We start from the raw sequence: 15,727 nt of genomic DNA, 5'->3' as shown, positions 1-15,727 counted from the left end.
GGGGAGCACAGCACCGCAGATCGGATCGGAAGAGAGATCCGATCTGCGGTGTAGCAGGGGGCCCTTTTGGAAAGGGGGGCCCGGGGTACGTATCCCCCGGGCCCCCCCCTTAATCCGGCTCTGGGCTAGTCCACCCCGCATGTCTGGCTATGCCCCCCTCCCCCCGCACAGGTACAAAAGCATCGCATGGCGGACCGCGCCCCCAAAACGGTGGCCAAACCCTGCCGGCCCGCTCCCTCCTGCCCAGCGAACGCCTTTGCCTGTCAATCAGGCAGAAGCGATCACTGGGCTGAGATGGCCATCGGCTCTCTGGCATGCGCTGGCGCACTGCGGTGCCGGCACATGCGCAGTTCAGACCTGATCACCCGCTGTGTGAAAACGCACAGCAGCGATCAAGTCTGAATTAGGCCCATAGTGTGTATTAGGCAAAGATCATGATTGGGAGTAAAGTGCCCTAATTTGCAATTGGAAAGCAATGTGTGTCTTTAATGAAAGATATGACAAGGGTTCAGTATGTTACAGGACACCTCTGGGTAGTGGTGGCTGCTGAGGGCATTTAAATGCCACCGCAACGGTAATTCACCCCATTCGCCCACAACTGAATTCCCCTCTATGCCCTTTAGAACCGTGTCGCAAATCTTCTCTCATACCTTCTACTTTTCTCTGGAAAAAAAAAAAGGTAGTATGTATATAGATGACACTATAATATACTGTACCATGAAGGGGATGCATTTACCAGCTGCTCTAGGGTGTGGTGTCTCCCAGTGTCTGTCCCTCTCATATCCAAGCCGTGGCCGGTGGACTGCTGGGACAAAAATAAGAGTCTACCTATCTGTGGGATCGGCTCGATCAATGGGGGACAGGTTGGACTATTAACTTGCCGAACACACTGCAGTCCCGCATGGATATAAATATTCCTAGATGATTATCTGTGATTTTTTTTTTTTTTGTAATAATAATTTGATATACAAGCCTAACTGCATTTTACACCTACCAGTTTCCGCCTCTACAGATTTAAAAAGACATTATAGACTATCGGTGGGTTGTAACGGAGTCCGAAATCGCCAGAGGTGCTGGATGTCGGCCGATCTCAAACTTTTTTTAATGGTGCAATCACCTTACAAGGCATGGTTTTGCCCCTTTAAATAAACGTCCGAGATCAGCCGGCATCCAACACCTCCGGTGATTTCGGACTCCGTTACATCCCGCCCTATGAATGTGGAGCATGGACTACAACTGTTTCATCTGCAGATGTTACACGAGAGACATGCCCTGAGATTATATAATCAGCTCTGTAATCTAGCAGGAACGTCAGGAACCATTTTATTTCCCAATCACTGGAATCATTCCAGGAATTTTTTATTTGATCATTATTAGTCACTTTGTTTACTTCTACAAACTTCAGAATTTTTTTTTTTAAGCAGCAGGAAGTATGACTCCGCTAGGAGAAGAGGCATCAGGCTCAGCCTAACTCATGTAGTGTGTCTGACTGTAGGGAGGATGCCAGGAAGCAGGTTACTTAATCCTGGTCCATACACTTTTCTATCTTTCTTTGAAGCAATGGGGCAGATGTACTAAGCCTTGGAGAGTGATAACGTGTAGAAAGATAAACTGCCAACCATTACCTTGCAATGCACTGGGGCCCCTAACCACCCATTCATGCAAACAAAATAAAAATAATAATAACCTACCCCTCCTGTAGCCCTGCACCGTCTCTCCATTTACTTCCGTACATTGAGTGGCTGTAAGCACTGAGACATAATAGGCACACACAGGGGGGGGTTCCTGGTTGCCCGGAAACCCCTCTCCTCTTGCCAAGTGGCTTAATTTATGACTATAGCAATGATATATAATACAAATACTAGAGCTGCTGTCACATCATGCAGTTTAAGGTACAGAGCTGAGCTGCTGCGCATGCCCAGTGTAGCAGCTTTATCTACCAAGTTTGCTGTGAGTGGAGCTGAGTCCTCAATCAGTGCAATGGACCAGAGAGCAGCTACCAGGTAGAAGAGACAGGAGCCTTATGATAATGGAGAATGTATGCTTAGAAAGTGCAATACTGATTCTATTATGTTTTTGTAGTTATTTTATTACGGTTTGTTTTTTCCTTTTCCTGACCACTTATTTATATTATTTAAATACAGCCTATACTATAGACCATCTATAAGGAGAGAGAATTGACTGCATAGGAAAGGAAAGAGTTAAACATCTTGGGAGGGGTGGACCTAGCTGTTAGGAAAGTACAGCCTTTTAGGGGGAGGGTTTGATATATATAGGGAAGGTGAGGCCATCTTAGTTCTCTTGGTGGATTTGCTTTCCCGCCCTCCCGCCCTGGTACTAAGAGATTCTGGCACGTGGTGCTTTGGCGTTAAGTTGTTGGCTGGTTTATCGTTGGCTATTTATTGGCGGAAAAGAACGGCAGTTTCGTATTGTAGAGAAAACTGTAGTGTTTTACAGTTTGTTGTGGTTTAGGTGCACTCACCTCCATCGACTTATGGCCGCTTGACCACCCGTCCGGGAAGGCAGCGGCAGGGCACCCAGGAGCGGTGGGTAGTCACTGTGGGTGTTGAGTTGTCACCTATTACCGGTTTATGATAAGTTTTAGTAAATTTATAGGGTTAGTTATTTAAGGTTAATTTAGGTTAATTGAGCCGTTCTTTTGGGCCGCCACCATATGCCAGCTGGAGCGGCATATTAAATTAATTTCTTTATTACAGGTTTCCTAATGGATAGGGACAAATAAATAGCTAGCAATTTTCTGCCAAAATTCAAGTCTCAGTGTCGTTATTTCTGGTTCTAGGTTATGAATGCTTTACTTTCAAAGAAAGGGGTCCACCAAATATCACTAAGATGTTTATGTTAAATATTAATACTGTATTCCATACAGTAACCAGTGTATAAAAAGATCAATGTGAACATTAATGTCCAGGGTCTGTACTAGGTACTTCTACTGCTCCCACGCTTGCTCCAATGTTCTACAGAGTGGGAGATTATGGCCTGCATTTGGAAACCCCCCTCTAGAAATCCTGCGTTTGCCACTGGACATGACAGTTAGGAACTGATTGGCTGGTACTTTATCCCCGTCCACTTTATCTCCAACCAAGGCTTAGTAAATAGACCCCTTTAAACCCACATTTAAAATTGAAGTTATAGACTAAACAGAATGAACTGAGAGTCCTCCGTCTTTCCTCACCTCTCTGACTGCTTCAAACACTCACAACATTAATCGTGAGAGATTAGGCTTCCTGTCCATACACTTACGCTGTAACAGGGTCCAAGTTCCCCTCCGCTGCAGTTGCAATGTGCAGTTTTGACATCCATATACTTTAAATTTTTTCCAGTTTAAAAAAGGGCACTTGTAGCCATTGCTTTTGCTGGCAGGAAATATCTGCACATACTGCCAAAAACGTATTATCCCATTAGAGAAACGCCCTGCTCTATGTGGTACATATGGCTCCGCTCGCCCTGCAATGCGCCATCTGGGATACACTTAATCTCTGCTTTTTAATAACACAAGAATGTGACAGCACTCAAATCAATTTATTATGTGTGCGATCGCTTACTTGAAAATAGAGTAACATTCAAGATAACGTTTTTTAATCTTTCACATAAATGTTCAGTATATGTCAAATATTCGGGAATTCCAAATATTTTTTGCATTCAGCGTCATTTCTTTGGCTGGCTTGTAACTTATTTGTTCCATTTTCTGTACAGAAATGTTGCTACACATTTAGTTTCCCCTGGAAAAGGACGTGATAATGTGTTCCATCCGACCGCTTTAGCAGCCTCAACATAATTATGACAGCAGGGACTATAATGTGACATTTGTAATGACCGGTTCAATGAAAAAAACATATTTAACGTCCATGACGATCCCTACTGAATTTCCTGAGATCTGTGACCTCTGTTCTTTGGGCGTTATACGGAGCCGTTTATTCTTTTGGGGAAATTGATAGGAAAATATTGAATTTCATAATTAATGATGTTGGAGACATAGCACATGGCTGTTGCAGGACAATGATTGACAAGGCTGCGCAGACAGGAGGCAAACGGGGAACTAAGGGGAACATTAGAGGAAAACCTTGCCAGCACAGAAGGGAGAGTACTTAAGACTCTAACGAAAAAGACTTTGAAAAGTTAAATGTCTTACATGAAGTATATATTTCAAATGTGTGTGTGTGCATGTGTGTGTACTGTGATTAAAGTGCATTGTGTTTGTATGTATGAAGGTGTAACACCCCAGTGTTGGCAGGTGTCTAAGTGGTTGGAATAGGTATCACAGATGTTCGGTGGCTAGGTGATAGACCCTTTCCCTAAGATGTTTTTCCCTGTACCTTGGGGTCATTCCAAGTTGATCGCTTGCTAGCTAGTTTTAGCAGCCGTGCAAACGCTATGCCGCCGCCCACTGGGGAGTGTATTTTAGCTTAGCAGAAGTGCAAACGCATGTGCAGCCGAGCTCTGCAAAAACAGTTTGTGCAGTTTCAGAGTAGCTCTGAACCTACTCAGCGCTGGCGATCACTTCAGCCTATTCGTGTCCGGATTTGATGTCATACACCCGCCCAGCGAACGCCCAGCCACGCCTGCGTTTTTTCAGACACACCTGTATTTTTGCACACACTCCCTGAAAACGGTCAGTTGACACCCAGAAACACCCCCTTCCTGTCAATGTTCTTGTGCCTGTCAGTGCGACTGAAAACTTCGCTAGAACCTGAGCACAACCACAAAGGGCTTTGTACCCGTAAATCGTGCGTGCGCATTGCGGGGCATACGCATGCGCAGAAATGCCGTTTTTTCGCCTGATCGCTGTGCTGCGAAAATCGGCAGCGAGCGATCAACTCGGAATGACCCCCCCTTGTTCCTTGTGTCTGGTTCAGAGAGGTAGGATAGATTGATACGCAACAGTGATTCAATGACAGCAATCTCCAACAGGAAGTTTCTTTATTAGGCAGCAGAGGCTTCTGGATTAAAGATGGTAATTAGTTATACGGCAAGAATTGGATAATCACAATAATGTAAAGATGTAAGATTGAAGATTACTAGAAAATCTAATTTAGCTACAGCTCACAATACACTGGGACATTCAATAATCCAATGGTTTCAGTCAATCTAATTACAGATATATGCATATTCTGAGAAAAAATGGCAAAAATAAACAGTGAAGTAGGTGATTAAAAATACGATTTTCAATATCAATTGCTACTTTTCTAAATATCCATACTCCTCAAAAATGTCCCAATCTTCACAGGCAATATACATTGGAGCTCATAGAGCCTACAGTGCCACAGTATTGCAAAGGGGGCAGTAGTGTAACTGCACTTTTAGAAGAAAGATTGATCATAGGTTTAACTTAGTAAATGTCACTGTACTCCAATGTTGCATAAGGATGTAGGTAACAAAGGTGTCTTATAGTCTCTAACAAACAACTGTCTGTAGTAATCTGCCTCTGCATAGGCCTGGCGGTGTTCGGTTCCCAGCTGCAACATCTCACGCCCACTCTCCGGGTTCTTCACACTCACCGTAGCACCTCGCTGCCTCACCGCCCTGCTTAACCACCTGTTTCTCACCAAATAAGCTCTCCTGCTCCGCTCCTCAACACACATCCATCTTTTTCAAAGGTTTCTCTCCAGCAACACGCTCCACCACCCTCTTCTTCCCACAAGTCTCTGCTTGCTCTCTCCTTCACTGTCCAATCAGATCTTGCCACCTCACAAACAGGACATGTGACCAGGCTCTGGTCTGTCCCTTAACCCCCGCTGTGCCAGCCAAATGAATTGTCAGGTTGCAAACACTGTCATTTCTATTTAAAGTCTATGACTGATGTTAAATATTTTTGCCTTCGATGGGGGACAACAAGATAGTTTCCCGCCACTGATGGTAATGAACAATCTGATAGTTTTTTTCCTACAATGTGTCAAGACACAGAGCATAGCTCCGCCCCTGACATTTGTGAGGCCCCGTTCCCAGTCGCTGACTGGCCTGTATCCCATTCCATAGTATTCAGGGATGACCATCAGTGGGTGAAACCATCAATGGTCCTCTAACAGAAGGTTTTATCCCATTGAGGTTATCCATCAATCTTACCATCGATGGTGTCCGTCGATGGGTAACCCACCTTTGGGCATCCCTACCAGACAGTAGTTCAGCACAGTCCTGTGTTTCTAAAGGAGGGAGTGACCACATTAACTGTCCGAGGAGAGAAGCTTAGCAGTACATGGACTTTGTAGTTGTGAGTCACTAAAGGAAAAGTGTAAAGATGTTGAGTTGACCACTAAAGTGTTTGATGCTTTCATCAATGAACAGCATGTAATAGACCTTCCATTTGGCCAGAATATAATACAGCCTCACTGTCCAGCATGTTATTGTGCCCCTCTGTTGTCCCCCCTATATTGCAGCCTTCGATTGTCCTACATATTGTGCAGCCAGTATTGCACAAGGGTACTACTTCCATAGATACAGAGTAAGAGCAGAAGGTTCTATTTACTAATACATGATAAAAGATGGTTTTCTAATGCTGCAATAAGTGTCAATATAAAGCCACCTACCTTCTTGATTTTGATAGAAACTCAGCTTATTGACAATACATACAGAGACTGGTAAGTATTAATATATCATTGGGGCTAGACTTGATGGATATGCGCACACATGACACAGCTAAAGATATTTTGCAAAGCATGGGGCAGATTTATCGAATGATATTCTTCTTATCACTAGTAACAAATGACAAATGGGGCTATAGCCAATAAGCTCCTAATTGTCATATTTCAAACAAATGACAGGAGCTTATTGGCTAGGGAACCATTAATTATTTGTAAGAGTGATAACAAGAATATCACTTGTTGATAAATCTGCCCCTTCATTTTTTTAAACTAAAAACTTTTAACTCAAATTTATTTATTTTTGCCCCTGTTATCACATCCTGAGGTGGAGGTAATAGAATAACTGGGTGACTTACAATACCTTCTAAAGAGTGGAGAGTTGCCCATAGTAACCAAGCAGCTCCTACTTATAATTTTGTAGCGTGTGCTCAGTGTTGACAAGAGGGGAGCGGGTACTAATTACGGGTACTAATTACCCGGGCCTGGGCTGCTGGAGGGGCACAGAGTGGACTCCAGTCCGCTGACGCCCCTTCCCCCATTACTTAAAGAGCATTAAGGAGGCTTGAGCTGTTAGGCTTGTGTCCATTAATTCAAATGACATTATTCAAAGGATAAATACAATTTTAAACATAATTTCGACGTTACACCGAAGGTAAACAGAAGGAAACAATCAACCCACAATCTGGACCACTGAAGGACAGCTTTCAAACAAATGTGAGTCCAATTCCTCTACACATCAAACTACTCCAATCTGAGTAACCCAGACACTTATAACTTAAATCTGTGTTAGGAACGCTGAAAGACCTTTCCACTTCATCCGCAATTACTCAAATTTATGTCTATAGCTTACCAAAAACATCTGAATTCTCACCTGTACCAATGTTATCTGTCTTTTTAAACTATGAAAAGACATCCCCAATCTGCTCACTACAGTTCTCTCTTATGCAAACTCATGTATGTTTTTTAATGTAATGATCTCCTATATAATAGCCCAGATCTGTGACTTTGTGCCTCATTTGCTAACGCTGGGCGGAGTCACAACACTGGGCGGAGTTAGTCAAATGAGTCACAGATCTGGGCAAATCTATAGGAGACTAGGAGCAGAAGCAGATAGTATGGGCATGGCACAGGCAGGGGTGCATACCTCCCAGCTTTCTTCAGGCAGACAGGGGTGCATACCTCCCAGCTTTCTTCAGGCAGAAGGAGGGACACACGCGCTGCGAAAAAATGGGGCGCGGCCAATGAAAAGGAGTGTGGCTTCCCTATTTTCATCAGTGAGGGGGCATGCCCAGCGCTCTGTGAGCTGCTGGCATGCCCCCAGAGGCGGATTATGAGTCCGTGGGGCCCAGGGCACTTGAGACAGGGGGGCCCTATCTCATTGCTGTGCCTGCTGTGGGTTTGGGGACGTGGCCTAATCGCGTGGTCACGCCCCCTTATGCAAATTCCGGAAATTGTTATTGTTTTTTTATAGGATTTTGGCCCCTCAGCTAGGGGTAAATCCAGAGGGGGTGGTCGCTCCCCCCTACACACCCGCACAGGCAGAAGAAAGCAGGGAGGCTGCTGCCTCCCTGCAACACCACAGGCCTGCCAACACGCAGCAGCGTGTGCTAACTGTAGCACAATGCTGCTGCTGTTGCTGGCAGGACGGGGGAGCTTCAGAGCTGGGACAGAGCTACTCCAGCCGGGGGGGACCCTAAAACTGTGGGGCCCGTGGTACGTACCCCCTGGGCCCTCCCTTAATCCAGCTCTGCTGCCGGACCCCCCCTTAATCCGTACCCCCTGATGTCCCCTCTCCCTCTGTTTCCATCTATTCACTGCTGCTCTGCTAAGCAGAACAGCGAGTACAGGAGCTTCCCAACTGCCCCCCCCCCCCACACCACCACCACCGCGGGACACTGCGGGACAGACCCCAAAAAATGGGACTATCCCGCGAAAATCAGGACAGTTGGGAGGTATGGGGGGGTGTGAGGGGGTATGCCGTACAGACAGACGGGCGTGTGAGGGGGTATGCCGTACAGACAGACGGGCACCGGCTCACTGTGTGCTTGAACCCCCACATCAGTATACTCAGCAAGGGCTCTCTGGCGCGGAGGAGCGTCACTTTCTGGCACACTCCACCGGTGTGCAGGTTCCATACTGCCTCTGTTATCTTGTTATCACCAGCCCCGGCAACCCCACCGCTAGCTGCAGTGCTGCCGCCCGCAGTGAGGTGCGCCCAGCTCCTTCTCACACTATAGCTGGCGGCCAGCGCTGCAGAAGTCCGCGATGCTTGCAGGCGCCGACCCCCTTCTCACTCCAGCCGCAGCGTCTCCTGGGGGCTAACCAGTCACTCCCAGTCTCCCCTTACCACAGTGCCCGGCAGCAGCGAGGTCTGCGCCGCGTGCATGCTATGACCCCCTCCTCCCTCCAGCCGCAGCGTCTCCTGGGGGCTAACCAGTCACTCCCAGTCTCCCCTTACCACAGTGCCCGGCAGCCGCGTGAGGTCCACGCTGTGTGACTGAGGAGTGGGGGGAGGGATGCGGTCGGGCAGAGGAAGCAGGACTCCAGCCTGAGAGAGTCAGCCATGCCAAGTCTCTCCACCAGCAGCAGATCCCAACAGGTTGGAGTGGAACAGCAGCAGCCAGCAGCAGTGACTCCGGTAAGACACATCTGTCTGTCACCACTGTTTTGTCCCTAATACCAATCTCTCCCAGGCCCTGTGTTCTGTCATGTCCCTGTCACCCCTGGCCTTGCTCTGTCACCTCTGGCCTTGCCCTGTCACCCTTATCCTGTCCCTTTCACCCTTATCCTGGCCTTGTCACCCTTATCCTGGCCCTGTCACCCCTGTGCTTGCCCTGTCAACCCTATCCTGGCCCTGTCACCCCTGTCCTGGTCCTGCTGATCCTACCCTGGCCCTGTCACTCCTATCCTGTCCCTGTCATTTCTGTCCTGGCCCCGTCGCCCATCCTGGCCCCGTCACCCCTGTCCTTGCCCCGTCACCCTTGTGCTTGCCCCATCACCCCTGTCCTGGCCCCGTCACCCCTGTTCTGATCCTGTTACTGCATACCCTCCAACTTCCTTTTTGGCAGGTACAGTACCCGTAGCACCTCCAGACCCCTCCCCAATTCACCACACCTCCGCACCTTCCCCTCCACCACATGCAGCACTCCACCCCTCCCCCACACGCTGTGCCTCCACACCCCCTACACCACCTGCAGCTCCCACTCCCCCGCCCCTCCACCACCCACAGCACCTCCAGACCTCCTTCACCATCCACCCCCCATATATGTCTCCCCCCACACCTGCCCCCCCTCCACCCGCAGCATCTGCAGACACCCTCCTCCATCTGCGGTCCCCCCCCCTCCCCCACCCACGGCACCCCCGCACCTACCCCTCCACCACCTGCAGCGCCTCCAGACACCCTTCCCCATCCACCGCACCACCCGCACCTGCCCTTCCACCACTTGCGGTGCCTCCGGATCCCCTACCCCACCCCCGGCACCCCCGCCCCTTCCCATCCCACAGCACCTCCAGAACCCTTCCCCCATCCGCAACATCCCTGCACCTGCACCTCCCCCACCATGACACCCCTGCCCCTCCCTCACCTGCAGTGCCTTTGGACCCCTCCCCCATCTGCAGCCCCCACTCCCCTGCCCCTCCCCCACCCGCAGCACCTCCTGACCCTTCCCCATCCGGGCCCCCCCACATCCGCCCCTCCTCCACCCGCAGCATCTACAGACGCCCTCCCCCATCCGCAGTCCCCCCCCGCACCCGCTACATTCTGTACATCGTGCCCTGCAGGTGCTGTTCACGCCGTCGCAAGGGGCTGCGCCTCCTTCACCATCGCACGTCCTTTCATTGTGCAATATTTAACCACTAATAAAGGAATGCAGGTAATACTCCATATAATACAAATATTGAACCCCAGAAAGGCATGCAAGAATTAAGGGGGCGTAGCCCCTTGCGCCAGTGTGAAGAGCGCCCGTAGGGCGCGATGAAGCACCTAGTTTGCTTGTAATTGGCATTGCATGTGTGGGGAAGTTGCTCAGTGAAACATAGTTTATTATTGCATGCTGTCTGGCGTTTATCTCCTTTGATCATTTGGCCATTTGTGGTCAGGTGTACTATGGCCCTCATTCCGAGTTGTTCGCTCGCAAGGCGAATGTAGCAGAGTTACACACGCTAAGCCGCCGCCTACTGGGAGTGAATCTTAGCTTCTTAAATGTGCGACCGATGTATTCGCAATATTGCTATCACAAACGAGTTAGCAGTTTTTGAGTAGCTTCAGACTTACTCTGCCTGTGCGATCAGTTCAGTGCTTTTCGTTCCTGGCTGACGTCATAAACACACCCAGCGTTCGCCCAGGCACACCCACCGTTTCCCCGGCCACTCCTGCGTTTTTCCCGGAAACGGTAGCGTTTTCAGCCACACGCCCCTAAAACGCCGTGCATCCGCCCAGTAACACCCATTTCCTGTCAATCACAATGCGAACGTCGGAGCGATGAAAAAGCCGTGAGTAAACTTACTTTCTTCATAGTAAAGTTACTTGGCGCAGTCGCAGTGCGAACATTGCGCATGCGCACTAAGAGAATTCTCACTGCGATGCGATGAAAATCTCCGAGCGAACAACTCGGAATGAGGGCCTATATCTTTACATTTAGTGAGGTATAGTCGTGGTGTAAAGGACAGAGTGTGATTCCTGATTAGTAAAAAAAAAACAAATACCAAACACTGAGCAACGTCACCAAACAGGTAGTTTCAACTTTAAACTTGCCATTTATTTGGTACTGTCTGGACATGGCTACTAATAACAGATGCACAGACAAAATTCTTAAAGCTATGTGTGCAAATGCTAGGAGCTTAGGAGACAAAATTCCAGAGCTAATTGTGATAATGACAAGGGATAACCTGGATATTGTGGCAATTACAGAATCATGGTGCAATGAGAATCATGACTGGGACATAGCTATAAAAGGATACAATTTATTTAGGAAGGATAGAATGGGAAGAATAGGAAGAGGGGTAGCAATGTATGTGAAAAAAGCATAAATGCTACTTTAATACAAAAATATTGAAGACAAAACTGAGGCCCTTTGGGTCACCACAGAAACCGGGGAGAAGGAGATTATTTGCATTAGGGTAATCTATAGACCACCAGGCCAGGGGCAGGATTTGGACAGGAACCTATTGTTGGACATCACTAAAATGGCTTTAAAGGGAGAAGTCATAATCATGGGAGACTTTAATTTACCTGATGTAAATTGGGAGGGGTCTTTTGCAAGTTCAGCTACAAGTGGCAAATTTCTAAATTCCTTACAGTGAGCATCTCTCAAGCAATTGGTGAGGGAGCCCACCCACAAAGACTCAATATTAGATTTAATTCTTACAAATGGTGACAGGATATCAGACATATATGTGGGTGAGCACCTGTGATCCAGTGATCATCAAGCAGTATGGTTTAGTATAAAGACAGGATCCAACTCCTGTCACACAAAAACAAAGGTGTTGGATTTTAGAAATGCTGACTTTGCGAAAATGGGGAGATGTTTAAGTGAGACATTGGCGGACTGAAGGAACTTGGAAGGAGTGCAGGAGAGGTGGGAAAAACTGGAAAGTGCAACACTAAGGGCAACAGACCTTTGTATCAAAAGGGTTAGGAAAAGAACCAGGAAAAGGAAGCCAATGTGGTTCACAAAAGAAGTATCAACTAGTGTGAAAGCAAAAAAGATGGCTTTTAGGAAATACAAACAGACTCAAAATAATAACGACAAAGAGGTGTATCCTGACAGACGGAAGGATGCTAAGAAAGTGATCAGGCGTGCAAAGGCAGAAGCTGAGGAGAAAATGGCCCAGTCAGTAGATAAAGGGGGCAAAACTTTTTTTAAGTATATAAGTGAAAGGAGAAAATTAAATCGAGGAATAATAAGATTTAAGACAGAGAGTGAGAATTTTGTGGAGGGAGTCAAGGCAATAGCAGATCACCTAAATAATTATTTTTGCTCAGTATTTACTACAGAAGAAGGGAAGGGGTCACTGTTAAGTTGCAAGGACATTATTAAAAATAAGGTAGATGAAAGTACATTTACAGAGAAGACGGTCCTAACAGAACTTTCAAAACTAAAAGTGGATAAATCAATGGGGCCAGATGGGATACACCCAAGGATACAAAAAGATGTGCTGGTGACACTTTAAACAGAATTATTTAACCAGTCACTAAATACAGGTGCCATTCCAGAGGACTGGAAAAGAGCAAATGTAGTTCCACTGCACAAAAGTTGAAGCAAGGAAGAAGCAAGTAACTACAGACCAGTAAGCCTTACATCAGTAGTAGGGAAAGTAATGGAAAAACTATTAAAAGAAAGAGTTGTGGAACATCTTAAATCAAACAACTTACAGGATCCAAAACAGCATGGATTTACTGGTGGGAGATCATGCCAAACAAATCTTATTGACTTTTTTGACTCTGTGACGAAAATAATAGATCAAGGGGGGTAGATGTAGCATATCTAGACTTTAGTAAGGCGTTTGACACTGTCCCATATCGCAGACTGCTAAATAAACTTGAAAGCATAGGGGTGGATTATAAAACAGTTAAATGGATAAGAACCTGGTTGCAGGATAGGAAACAGACAGTTGTAGTAAATGGAGTGCAATCTATGGAGGGAAATATTACCAGTGGAGTACCCCAAGGATCTGTACTTGGACCAGTTCTCTTTAATATCTTTGTTGGTGACATTGCAAATGGTATTGAAGGGAAGGTATGCCTTTTTGCAGCTACAAAGATATGCAACAGGGTAGACACACCGGGAGGGGTAAAACAAATGATTGATGACCGAGGTAGGCTTGAGAAATGGTCAAGAATGTGGCAACTACAGTTTAATGCTAAAAAAATGCAAAATCATGCGCTTGGGTCTCAAAAACCCAAAGGCTAAATATAGTATCAAGGGTACTATAATGGAAACTACTGAGGAGGAAAGGGATTTAGGAGTCACTATTTCAAGTGATTTAAAGGCAGGAAAGCAATGCAACAAAGCAATGATAAAGGCAAGTCAGATGCTTGGTTGCATAGGGAGAGGAATCAGTAGCAGGAAAAAATAAGTAATAATGCCACTGTATAGGTCATTGGTACGGCGCCCCATCTGCAATACTGTGTCCAGTTCTGGAGACCATGGGGTATATTTACTAAGCTCCCGATTTTGACCGATTTTGCGTTTTTTCTTTAAAGTGTCATCTGGGGAATTTAATAAGCACAAATCTCGGCAGTGATGAGGGCATTTGTATTTTTTTTGAAGTCCAAGAAAAAAAATACGAATGAATACACCATCGGTCAAATACGCCTTTTATTTGATAGAACTCGGTCATTTACTAAAATTTGTATTTCACAAACACTGCCGGCAATAGCCAAACACTGCCGTGAATAAATACAAATCGTAAAAAAAAAAGCAGTTTTAAAATAGACCTGCTTTTTTTACCGTGTTCTGATAGGCATGCACGGATCCGTGAGATCCGTGCATGTTTATCAGTGGGAAGGGGTGGGAAAGTGTTGATTTAAAAAAAAAAAAAATGCGTGGGGTCCCCCCTCCTAAGCAAAACCAGCCTCGGGCTCTTTGAGCCGGTCCTGGTTCACAAAATATGGGGGAAAAAATGACATGGGTTCCCCCATATTTCATAAACCAGCACCGGGCTCTGCGCCTGGTCCTGGTTCCAAAAATACGGGGGACAAAAAGCGTAGGGGTCCCTCGTATTTTTGAAACCAGCACCGGGCTCCACTAGCCAGGTACATAATGCCACAGCCGGGGGACACTTTTATAGTGGTCCCTGCTGCCCTGGCAGTACATACCCAACTAGTCACCCCTGGCCGGGGTACCCTGGAGGAGTGGGAACCCCTTAAATCAAGGGGTCCCCCCCTCCAGCCACCCAAGGGCCAGGGGTGAAGCCCGAGGCTGTCCACTTCATCCAAGGGCGGCGGATGGGGGCTGATAGCCTTTTGAAAAAATGTGAATATTGTTTTTAGTAGCAGTACTACAAGTCCCAGCAAGCCTCCCCCGCAAGCTGGTACTTGGAGAACCACAACTACCAGCATGCGATGGAAAACCGGGCCCGCTGGTACCTGTAGTACTACTACTAAAAAATACCCCAAAAAACACAGGACACACACACCGTGAAAGTATAATTTTATTACATACATGCACACCTCCAAACATACATACTTACCTATGTTCACATGAGGCTCTGTCCTCTTGTCCCTGTAGAATCCTTGGGGTACCTGTGAAAAAAATTATACTCACATAATCCAGTGTAGAATCAGACCTTTGTATAATCCACGTACTTGGCAAAATAATAAAACGGAAACCCGACAACGCACTGAAAGGGGTCCCATGTTTACACATGGGACCCCTTTCTCCGACTGCCAGGACCCCCCCTGACTCCTGTCAAAGAGGGTCCCTTCAGCCAATCAGGGAGCGCCACGTCGTGGCACTCTCCTGATTGGCTGTGTGCTCCTGTAGTGTCTGTCAGGCTGCACACGGCAGAGATACAATGTAGCGCCTAACCGCCTATGCGCTCCATTGTATCCAATGGTGGGAACTTTGCGGTCAGCGGTTGACCGAAAGTAACCTCATCCCCAAGGATTCTACAGGGACAAGAGGACAGAGCCTCGTGTGAACATAGGTAAGTATGTATGTTTGGAGGTGTGCATGTATGTAATAAAATTATACTTTCACGGTGTGTGTGTCCTGTTTTTTGGGGGGTATTTTTTTAGTAGTAGTACTACAGGTACCAGCGGGCCTGGTTTTCCACCGCATGCTGGTACTTGTGGTTCTCCAAGTACCAGCTTGCGGGGGAGACTTGCTGGGACTTGTAGTACTGCTACTAAAAACAATATTCACATTTTTTCAAAAGGCTATCAGCCCCCCATCCGCCGCCCTTGGATGGGGGGGACAGCCTCGGGCTTTATCCCTGGCGCTTGGGTGGCTGGAGGGGGGGGACCCCTTGATTTAAGGGGTTCCCACTCCTCCAGGGTACCCCGGCCAAGGGTGACTAGTTGGGTATGTAATGCCAGGGCCGCAGGGACCACTATAAAAGTGTCCCCCGGCTGTGGCATTATGTACCTGGCTAGTGGAGCCCGGTGCTGGTTTCAAAAATACGGGGGA

Source organism: Pseudophryne corroboree, chromosome 7, assembly GCF_028390025.1.
Source record: "Pseudophryne corroboree isolate aPseCor3 chromosome 7, aPseCor3.hap2, whole genome shotgun sequence".
Lineage (NCBI taxonomy): Eukaryota > Metazoa > Chordata > Amphibia > Anura > Myobatrachidae > Pseudophryne > Pseudophryne corroboree.
This window is presented reverse-complemented; position numbering follows the sequence as displayed.